At 39.7% G+C, this 11074-nt stretch overlaps 1 non-coding gene across 1 annotated transcript; it reads left to right on the top strand.

The window, feature by feature from the left end:
• Positions 1–10710: 10710 nt before the first annotated feature.
• On the top strand, positions 10711–10843 carry LOC142457581 (small nucleolar RNA SNORA13). The gene has a single exon (XR_012786288.1). It is a non-coding gene; the product is annotated as a small nucleolar RNA SNORA13 (small nucleolar RNA).
• The last annotated feature ends 231 nt before the right edge of the window (positions 10844–11074 follow it).

The raw sequence follows: 11074 nt of genomic DNA, 5'->3' as shown, positions 1-11074 counted from the left end.
TCTAGCCAGACTTGCAAGGTAAAATTGGGATCATGATAGTGGGGGGTGGAGGGAAAGAAAACATTTAGGAACTAGAGGAAAGTTGTATGTTTCATCATTGCTATACTGCACCCTGACTGGCTGGAGAAGAATTACTTCTAAGGAATTATCCTAGGATTTTATATCTTGACCTGTCATAAAGGACTAAGTCATCTCTTATGAAGCAATCCTGCAATAACCTTACATGAACGCTTATTTATATAGTCATCTTTACCATATACATCCTAAGCAAGCCATCTATCGCTTTTACAATCCCTCTTTTCATTTAATAAGTTGAGATAATACATACTTCACCTGCATAACAGCCTTTTAAAAAAAATAGAAACATCATGATATTTCTCCCTCAAGTCATCGTTCAACACACATCATATTGTCATCATTTCTCCATCACAACATTTATAAAAATAAGGATGCTCTCTGGACCTGTCTGCAGGCAGTCATGCTATTGGTCAGATACTAAGAACTTATCATCATCAAAGGACCCTGGAACTCTCTCAAGAGGCCATGCCGAGACTCATCCGTGGTTCTTAGTCAGGGCCCCTTGCAAGAAGTGGTATATTTGTTACTGTGGTGTTTTAATGTTAGTTCACTTGTAAGTTTTGGGTTGGTTTTCTTTTCAGTATGAACATGAGAGACCACATTATAAAGAGATATTAGATATACATCCTTCCTCACTAGATATTTAATCAAAAGCTGCTACATAATTTTGTTACATAATTTAAATATAATTATTAAAATAATTATATACAATTAAATATAATTTAAATATTATGTTTAATTAAATATATTTATTTAATAAATTATTATAAATATTTTATGAATAATTATAATTATATTTATTAAATAAATTATGAAATTTTAATAAATAATTATAATTATTTTAAATTATAATTATTTTAATATTTTATAAATAACTGTAATTATAAATATATTTATTAAATAAATTATAAATTTTAATTAAATATAATTTAAATATATTTATTTTAGGAATTTATAATAATACTATTCACAATGACCTTTCTAAAATAAAAGACTAATCATAGTGTCACTGTCTTTAAAATACTTTAGTAGCATTTTATAGCTCATTGTTGAAGTTAAAGTTCCTCATCCTAAAATATTTCGTACCCCATTCCTATTGTCACATTGCAGAGTTTTCCCTCTTTGGATTCTACCAAGAGCACTTCCAACTTACTTTACCTTCTGCAGTATTCATCATGCCCATAATCTCCCTCTGGCCTCTGTCCACGTTGCTTGAGTTGCCTCAAGATCCCAGCTCTACCACTTCCACTCCCTTCCCCTCATCCTTTAAGAATTGGAAACCACAAATCTGGGAACTTTATCTAATAGCATTCTGGCTAGAAGCTAGATGGAAACTTCAATACATTATTATAAATGAGTTATAATAGATGCCATGAAGACAGACTCTAATTTAGCCACAACAAAACCAAACCACCCAGCTGGTAACAAAGCTATTATGATTCATGGCGACCCCATGTGGGTCGGGAAGAACTGTGCACCACCGGATTCCCAGTGGCTGCCTTCTCAGGGGTAGGTCCTCAGGCCTTTCTCCCTCGTGCCTCTGGCAGACTCAAACTCAAACCACTTTTAGTTCTTATCTGGTTTCTGTGGTTCAACATATTACAAGGTGAAACCTAGGAACAAAAGAAGTGAGTCTATAGAGAACCAAACACTGAAAGATGAGAATCTGGCTAAGAAGAGACAAGGCTATTATAAAAATATTTTTTACAGTTATAAGAGCTGTAAGATCCCCCAATAAAATGATTTAAAAAAAGGAGATGGGGGAAAGAAAACAGTGAAACATTCATGTAGCATTGTGCTTGATAAAGAATATTCTGTCTATTTTAGCATAATGATCTAGAATCAAACATTTTCATTTGGGGAAAACTATGGATTTTTTTCTTTCTTAAAGTTAATGTATCCCCTTCACTGTACAATTGTACTAGTTTCTGGGACAAGTTTCTGTGATAAATCAGCTGGGATGATTGTACGGGGCTGAAGGGGCGGCATCTACTGTATTTAAAGCAGCCTGCGGTTGCTTAGAGCAAGGTCTGTGGTTGAAACACCCCCACTGTTCTGCTGAAGAAAGACAGGACTGTCTGCTCCCCTGGAGATTTACAAAGCCTCAGAAACTCAATGCACGGTCATTAAGAGTTGCAAAGGGCTAGATGGCAGTGGGTTTGGTTTTGGTTTGGGGTACTATGTTTAAACACACACACACACACACACACACACACGCAATGAGTGAAAATGGAATTGTCTGTGAGAACAGATTTAAAACATATCATACAACTTAATCGTTAAACCATGAATCACTTCATGATGGAGTGATTAAAATGTATATAGGAAGTATATGCCAATAAAACTGTTTTAAATAAATAAAAATAAAACAACAACTTCATCCTGAAAACAACAACAACAAAAGTTGTAAAATGAGACCATCTGCTGTTGTTCAATGCCATCGAGTCAGTTCCGATTCACAGGGCCCCTCTGGACAGCGGAACAAAACACTGCCCAGTCTTGTGCCATCTCCACAATTGTTCTTATGTTCGAGCCCACTGGTTCAGCCACTTCGTCGCTCCATCTTGTTGAGAGCCTTTCCCTTTTTTCCTGCCCTACTTCTTTACCAGCATGATGTCCTCCAGGGACTGGGCTCTACCGACAACATGTCTAATGTAGGAGACAAAGTCTCACCATACTTGCCTCTAAGGAGCATTCTGGCTGTACTTCATCAAGCTCATGAAAGGAAGGATTTACAACACACATGACTACATAAGATCAGAAAGTGGGGGACAGTGAAATACTACTCAGAATCACGGACTATCTAAATTGACATGTGATTTTAGAAGGCAAAATGTAATCCATAGGTGTTACCGAAAAAAATTTCTAGGGATGAATGAATAATTCTAGATTGAGATAACAATAATTAATATGAAAGTTGATACAACAGTATAAAATTAATCTATGTTAAAGATTCCAAAACACAAATTATTATTCAATTTCAGTAAAATATATTCAAAGGAAAACTTTTTACATGTCACTCATGGATTTTTTTCTTTGTGTTTCTTTATCTTATTTGTATTCAAAGAAAATACAAATTGTTTGTTATTTCTTTATCTTATTTATATTCAAATAAACTGACATTTTCAAGTCTTGATATGCAATAGCAATAAGTTTGTTAAAGGTGTATTCTAAAATCTTTATATCAGTGTCTAATTAAATAATTTCCAATAAAGCTATTGAAGCGTCTGTGGACTTAAAGGCTTGCCTCCAAACAAGCAGCCATCTAAGAGAGATGTCAACTAAAGACCCATGGGAGAAGGACACCATCATCTGTCATGGACCAGTTATAAATCATATCATTGGAAGTCAAAGGAGGGATTAGTATCAGAGCCTAAATTGTGAGAATCCAGTTTGCAGAAGGCTATGAGTGGCAGTGGGAGTCCAAGTTACATTTGCGGATCTCCAGAGGAAATAAGTCTCCCGTGGTCTCTCTCTATCCATAATTGAGGGATGGGAGGAAAGCGGTTCCTAAACAGAGTGCACTGGAGAGATGAGTATGGAAGATCAAAGGGTTAAACCAGACTTGAACAGTTAAAACTTTGTCAGTTGTTCCCCTTCTGATGCATGCTGGACCTGAGCTGGTGTTTAACATTTTCTGCATTTTTGTTTTGCTTTCCTTTGTGTTTGTTTATATTAGGATTTATCTCAAATATGTTAAGTCATTGGGGGTCGCCCTTTTGAAGTTATGTTACATATTTTTCTGTTTTGGTATATGAAACCCAGGACTGATGAAATATAGGGACAGCAAGTAGAATAAGAGTTTTGGGGGCAAAGGGTGCGGGGGACGGGGCGGGGGGGAGTAAAGGGAGATGATGTCAAGCAATCAAGGAAAGAAAGGAATGCTGGAAAACTGAATGTGGTAGTAAGTGTACAATACTGGTTACATGACTGAAATATGGAATGATATATGTGTTAACTCCCAAATATATATATATACATATATAAATTCACATGGAATGACTAGTGAAGCTATTGGTAAATAGAAATTCCCTGGGTGTATTGGTACATTGTGGTGTTCATGCTGTTTTAAGAATAGATAATAAGTAACTTGGTTGAATGAAATGATAGCCAAGAAAATCATTCTATACCCCACCACAGTTCCCATGCAAGATTTTGGAAAAGTGAAATCTGCCATCATTCATATGCATTTCCTTTTTGAAGAAAGTCCACAGGTTGCCCTGCATTATGCCACAAGAAAAGGAGTAAGTGCTCTCAAGGACAGAGGATCACAGTCGCCCTTGTCATTACCTAGGTCTCTCCCTAGACGACAACCGGCCTCACTGTACACTTACTATACACTGCCTCTGAGCCGTGCGTAAAAGACCGCTCCTTTCACTGCGTAGCACCTCCTAGCGCTGCAAAGCGAGTTTCCTCTAAATATTCCTGATTCACAGTCTCCTTTTCATTTCGCCATTGCGCCCTACTTCCATGTAACACATTTCTATGATGTAAGACTCTTCTTGAAGTGCTCTCTGTAGCCCAACATCAACAACCAAAAGAAGCACCATTCTGTGTGTCTTTTAATGAACACGGTGAGATTATAAACATTGAACATGAGGGAAACTGCACACTCTTTATTTTCCACTTTCCTTACTAAGAGTAAGTTAACAATTTGTTGTTTTCTTTACTAAGAGTCTCTCCTTAAGAGCTAATTAACCATTAAAATAGCATATACATCTGGTACATGCATGGGGCATTTATACTAAATCTGTAAAAGAACTGGATCTCAGCTAGTAATGCTGATGTCATCTGCACCTTTTCTAATGATCTCTGCAGCCTTCTGATGAGCTGGGAGCCTCCCTGCCAATGAGAAGCACTGCTGTGATTAGAACCCAGGCAGCAACATTCAAAATAGAATTGGATGCAGAGACCCGCAGCGCCCTATTCAACGCCATCTTGTTTACACGATTCAAATGGCATTTGGGGGCAATAACAATTTTTAATAAACTCCAGGCAGAATACATTCTAGATGTGGTTCTGTTACAGTTGGATCCCAAAGATTCAAGTCTCAATTCAAGCCCTATCACTTCAATGTAAAAGTGGGGTGCAAAGGGGGTGGGGCAGAGCATGAGCTACTTAAGTTCAGTGAAAGGTTGTTATTGGTAAGTTCAGTTTCAGGGTTCTCATTGGTAACATATCTGATAAAATAGCTATACCTAATAGACTAGGTACTGTGCACAACGAGACATTTCATGGTTCCTCATATGTCTGGTATATCGTCAATGCTTGATAAATGTGTTAGTCTGGGTAAACTAGGGAAACAAATCCACAGCAACTTATTATATATATATAAGAGAGAGTTTTATATAAAAGGTAAGTGTACATTCAGAAAGCATCCCAACCCCATCCAGTCCAAGTCCTTAAGTCTGACTCAGCCCATAAATCCGACACCCTCTACAAAGTCCTCCTCAAACTCAGAAAACATACACAATGATGCCGAATGCATGAGGATCACAGGCCAGTGGGTAGAAAGTCTTTGAATTCAGGGCGGTGTAAGCATCTCAGCGCTGGCAGGGGACTCCACAGGGCTTCTCTGGCACCCAGGGCTGTGTCAGGTCAAGTCCATGTGGCTTCTCCGCAGGGATGTCTCACAGGAAGTGAGCCTTGCCAACTGAGGCAGAGAACTAGCTAAGGCTGCACCCTGGTCCAACCATCAGCGAACAAGAGACAAGAGAACTCAAAAGGCGAGGCTCACCGGACCATTTATCTCTACGCCCTTCAATTAATCCCACATGTGTTCATCGGCCAAGTTGGCACAATCAACCTTAACTGTCTCCAAACACTTTAGTATTTTCTCTTATTAAGATGGCAGGTTATGCAGTTATGTAAACTGGAATTTGGTTGTGGAATCTCTCTCTACTATCATTAGCTGATAGCGAGACCTTAGGGAGCACACCAGTCTTCAGTCTCCTTCATCCTCTATGTCTCCATCGGGACCATTTCAGGAGGCCACCTGCACATCTTAGGTGCTTTAAAAACATGGCTTGTAAGCCGTGCAAGGACACCAGGAGGAGCCCTGGTGGCATCGTGGTGACACACTGGCCTTACATCTGCACAGTCTACACTGCAAAATCGCCTGCTGCTCCCGGGGAAGAGGGAGGGGGACTGGGCTTTCCGGTCCTGTAAAGAGTTACAGTCTTGGAACCTCACAGGGACAGTTCTAACCTGTGCCATAGGGTCACTGTGAGTCAGTATTCATTGAATGGCTTGGGGAGTTTAAAGATAACAAGAGTCCTGGTGGCACACTGGCTGCTCATTGGGATGCAATCCAAAATATAAGCAATTCAGAACCGTCAGCTGCTCTGCAGCTCTGCGGGAGAACAATGGAGCTTGCTATACTCGTACAGAGTCAGTCTCAGAAATTCACAGGGCACTTCTACCCTGCCCTGTAGGGTTGCTATGAGTTGGCAGCGTCTCAGGAAAGGCAACCCTAACATGAAGATCAGCACATGCTTAGGATCACTCTAGGAAGAAGAGCCAAGTATCTGCTGAGAGCCATGATACATGAAGACCATAGGGAAGACCAATATGTGAAAGCAGAAATCCGTTCTTAGTTCTCTATGACTTACATCCGCCCAGGAAGTGCACTCTGTTCTTCCACCCCAAAAGAGGGATGGAAGGAATGTGAAGATGTGACTGACTTTGTGTACAAAGAGCCACTTGAAGCTCGTAAAAGGATGCATATGGAGGGAAGGAAATGGAAAACCCTAATTCAGTTTGGTTTCTGAATCAGATTTCTCAAATGACCTGAATCAGCTCAATGAAAAATCTGTTCATTCAAAATCCTTTTACACCGAGTCAAAAGAGACACGTGAACACAATCTGAGATGTTGGTAAAGACATTCCAAGGCAATAGCAATAGGATGTTGCACTCACCACAGCAATATGTCGATAAATATGGGCAAGCGTGTGGACTGGGAAGACACGCAGTACTTACTCAAGTGTGAAGTCAGCTGGAAATAACAGCATGTGTGTGATTTTCCTCTGCTCACAGCATTCTTCCACTCCTGGGACAATTCCAGTCTTGAGAGTTTACTTTCAAGTCTTTAAATTGCTTCTTTAAATTTAAAAAAGAGATTTCAACTTCTTGTTTTCATTTCCTGGAGAATGAAACATAGTTTGACATGCCACCGATTAATTTTGGAGAGAAAGGTACGGGCAATCAGACGTCTGTACGCGGACTCATGACGCCCTCGTATTAAGCTTCTCTATCCTTTCTTCCCACCAATGTCGTCTTATTCCTGCGTGTTCCACCTGGGGAAGTGCATGTGTGTGGTGGACAAGAATACTGAGGAAAAGGTAGGGCATTGGTATTGAAGAAGTGTTTGGTCTGGCAAAATTCTATCCTGTGAGCTACAACTTTGTTTCTAACATGAAGATACTTTTCAACTACTGTTCTTTCCTCATTTTTCTGAGATCTGCCATTCCAGTTGCAAATGATTCTTGATGCATTTTGACTTCATGTTTGATCAATTTTAGACTGAAGAAGTTGGTAGAATACTTCAGTTTCTTCATCTATAGCTTTAGTGGTTGGCGTGTAAATGTGAATAATAGTTGTATCAACTGGTATATTGACATTATCTATTATATTTCAAGTTAGCAAGTTAGCACGATACTTCCTATTAGATCTTGACATCCTATTATGATAATTAATGTGTCATTCTGGGTATGGGTAAACAGATGATTATTTGATTCAAAATGGCCAATGCCCATCCATTTCAGCTCAGTAATGCCTAGCCTATCAATCACTATGTGTTCTCTCTATTTTTTTTGATTTCTAGTTTTCCTATAGTTATACTTCATATTTTCCATGTTTATTAATGGATATCTGCAGGGATTCCCTTTCATTTTGAGTCATGCACTATACTTCCACATCTACATTGAGGGGGTAGTTCTAAGCCGCTTGTACTTTGCGTGCCTTCCAACCTGACAGGTGCCATGGTGCTTCTGAATTGAACTGCCTCTGGGCATTCGACAATTGGAAACCACCAGCATCTCCGGAGGAGAAAGACTGGGCTTTCCATTGGCAGACACACTTACAGTCTAAGGACCCGATGGGGTCCCTATGACTCAGCACTGACTCCATGGCAGTGACTTTGGCATGGTTTGGGGCTTCACCTTGAGGGGTTCATCCTCCTGCACCATATTTGACAAAGCTCCGCTATTTGTGTGTTTCAGTGGCTAATCCCACAGTAGTGGACATCCTATTTCTTTTTAGTAGTCTGGTGTTAGTCTGAAAGCTCTACTGAAACATGTTCATCACAGGTGGCCCTGCTGGTATTTGGAGAGTAGAGGATACACTATTTGGGGGATTTATTAAAAACCAAACAAAATTCACTGCTATCCAGTCAATGCCGACACATAGCAATGCTTCCAGACAGAACTGGCCCTGTTCTACAATATACCTTCCTATATTGAGCCAATGTACATCATTTAAAAGCAATTTTACTGTTTTGAAGGCTAATTATGTCAACTTTCACTGTTTCTCAGTCGTATGCATACTCAGTGTAAGCACGGGAATTATCTTTTATCAAATAGTAATGTGTAATCAATAATTAAATTTCACATAATTATCACTTAGATTCAGATGAAAGCATATTTCTCAACTTCCAATTATTAGATGGAGAGACAACTACGGGTAATGAATAACTGGAGGTTTTCTTTGGTGGAGAGGCCTGGCAGAAAACACAGAGCTTAGGATTTATTAAAATATATTCATTTTAATTTCCAGAGTTTTTCAAGCATATAGAAGTACAGGAAAGAATGTTTGCCCAAGCGTCCATGTGCAAAAGTAATTAGACAAAGTACATATTAATATTTTACCATATAAGGTACAAAGCTCCACGTAGAAAGTTTTAAAATGCTATGGAGTCCTGATGGTGTAGCGCTTTCAAGTCGCACAGAGATCTGCATGGTCAGCAGTTCAAAACCACAATCAGTTCCGTACAGAAAGATTGGGCTTTCTACTCCCATAAACAGTACCTCTTGCTTACCCACAGGGCATTACTATGGGTCAGCAGTGACTTGATGGCAGTGAAAACGAAGTGACATGGAAATTTTAGATTTCTCAGGTGGGAAATACCTCAGTGCTTGGCTTCGCAGGAGAAAGAATTCACGCTGAAACCTGGCTTGTGATCCAAATGGGTTCTTATAAAAGATGGAAGAAGTTTCAGGATTTATAGTCACTGAACGCGGCACCCTCTTGAGACTGCACACCCGCACGTGGTAGCTGGAGGCCAGAGAAACCGGACAGGAACCAAGGACGAAGGAGGAGACCTGTGGTCTGAAGGTCCAGGTATTTGAGCCCTCTCGCTGGGAGGCGTGGTCCAAGGTATTGGTTGACCCCATTGACTGAATTAAGCCCACTTGGGCCTAGTTTGGGTCATCAAGGTGTATGGCCCAGCTGGCTCGGGTTTGAATTGGCGCATGCCCGGGAGTCTATTGATGGTTAAGGCTGGCTTGATTTTCTTCCAACCTCTTCAACGGGCCTTCAGGCACGGAGGACAACCCTGTCCCTATCCTGCTACCTAACAGAAATAATCATTGCCCCATTACTCACCTGACTGTGGTGACTCATCTGAAATTGCTGTGTATGTTGTCTATCTATGTCTTATATTTGTACTACATATGAATATATGATTACACAGACAATATGTATTGGCCTTGGTAAGTCACTGATATTTATGATAACAAATTGCCTTTCAGCATTAATTACGGTAATCCTTGTGTTCAACAATTACTCTAATGATTAAAAATATATGTGAAAAGAAAGCAGAAAAGATTAAAAATGAAAACAACTTTAAAATGGGTCAAAAGGGAGGTGAATTGATGTGGAATTATATTTTAACTTCACATCTGCCAAAATCAAGTTTGCAGTGCTTTGTGTCTGATATCGAGGCCATTCACACCCCTCAACTGTGGACTGAGGGAGTTCACCTCAGGGTGAATCCACGTGGGGACCCAGCAAACAGATTTTGCCCTTCCACTGTCAGCCACAGCCTTCTGCAAACGGTGTGGCCATTCTTAATATGTCCTGCTTTCTTTTCAGTTCAGCTTTTTCTGCTTTGTGTAGTCATTGTAGTTGGTCCTTTTGTTGGTGTTTTCTCTTCCTGTTTGTGTTTTGTATGGTTTTCGGTACATGAAATCCAGGGTAGGCTAATCTCTGGCCCCAGCTCCTGGATTAGTAAATACCTCCAGGCGCGGCAGTGGGGCTGGAGAGAAACAGGGCTCTAACAACAACGAGTGTGAGAAGGAAATGTTCCGAGATTGATTTTGGTGATGATGGCAAACGTCATTAATGATTAAACAGTTCATTGTGCTATAGGTGAAGTATATGCCAATAAAACTTTTTTTAAAATATGAATGATTATATATTATATAGTCCCTTTTTTATCTTACTTCTTCCCTAAGCTGTACATTCTGTCTTTGTTTTCAGCTTGAAAGTGTTGTCTTTAAGTATATAAATGACCTTCTTGATCATTAACGGATAAAAGGAGTGTGAGTATAAGATTTAATTATGACTGGAAACATTTAAATATCAAATCCCTAGAAGGCAAATGCTATTGCATCTTTTAAATTTAAAAGTGTGCCAGCCTTTGTGTTGCCCATTTGCTTTTGGAAACCAGTGAACGTGGTGTCAAAAAGGCACAAATTAACCCCCCTGGCAGCCACGGTCTGCCTCTGAGTTTGGTTTCTTTGACGTCGGAGCTGCATAGGAACAGTTAAAAGAGAAACAAAAAGTATGGATCTCACAGTCTTCATATGCTCTACAGATAAAGATGAGAAATTAATATAATAAAATCAGAGGGGACATAAATAATGTGAAGCTTTGCACACAAGCTATTACCTATTATTAAAGAATTCAGACAAGTGAGGTTCACCCGGGAAAGGTAGAGAACTCCAAATGCCCTCAGATTCCAGTGTAGTTCAATCTCCAGGCAGACTGCCTCTGCGC

The sequence above is a fragment of the Tenrec ecaudatus genome, chromosome 9, assembly GCF_050624435.1.
Source record: "Tenrec ecaudatus isolate mTenEca1 chromosome 9, mTenEca1.hap1, whole genome shotgun sequence".
Lineage (NCBI taxonomy): Eukaryota > Metazoa > Chordata > Mammalia > Afrosoricida > Tenrecidae > Tenrec > Tenrec ecaudatus.
The sequence above is the reverse complement of the archived record's forward strand: the minus strand, read 5'-3'. Positions and strand labels throughout refer to the sequence as shown.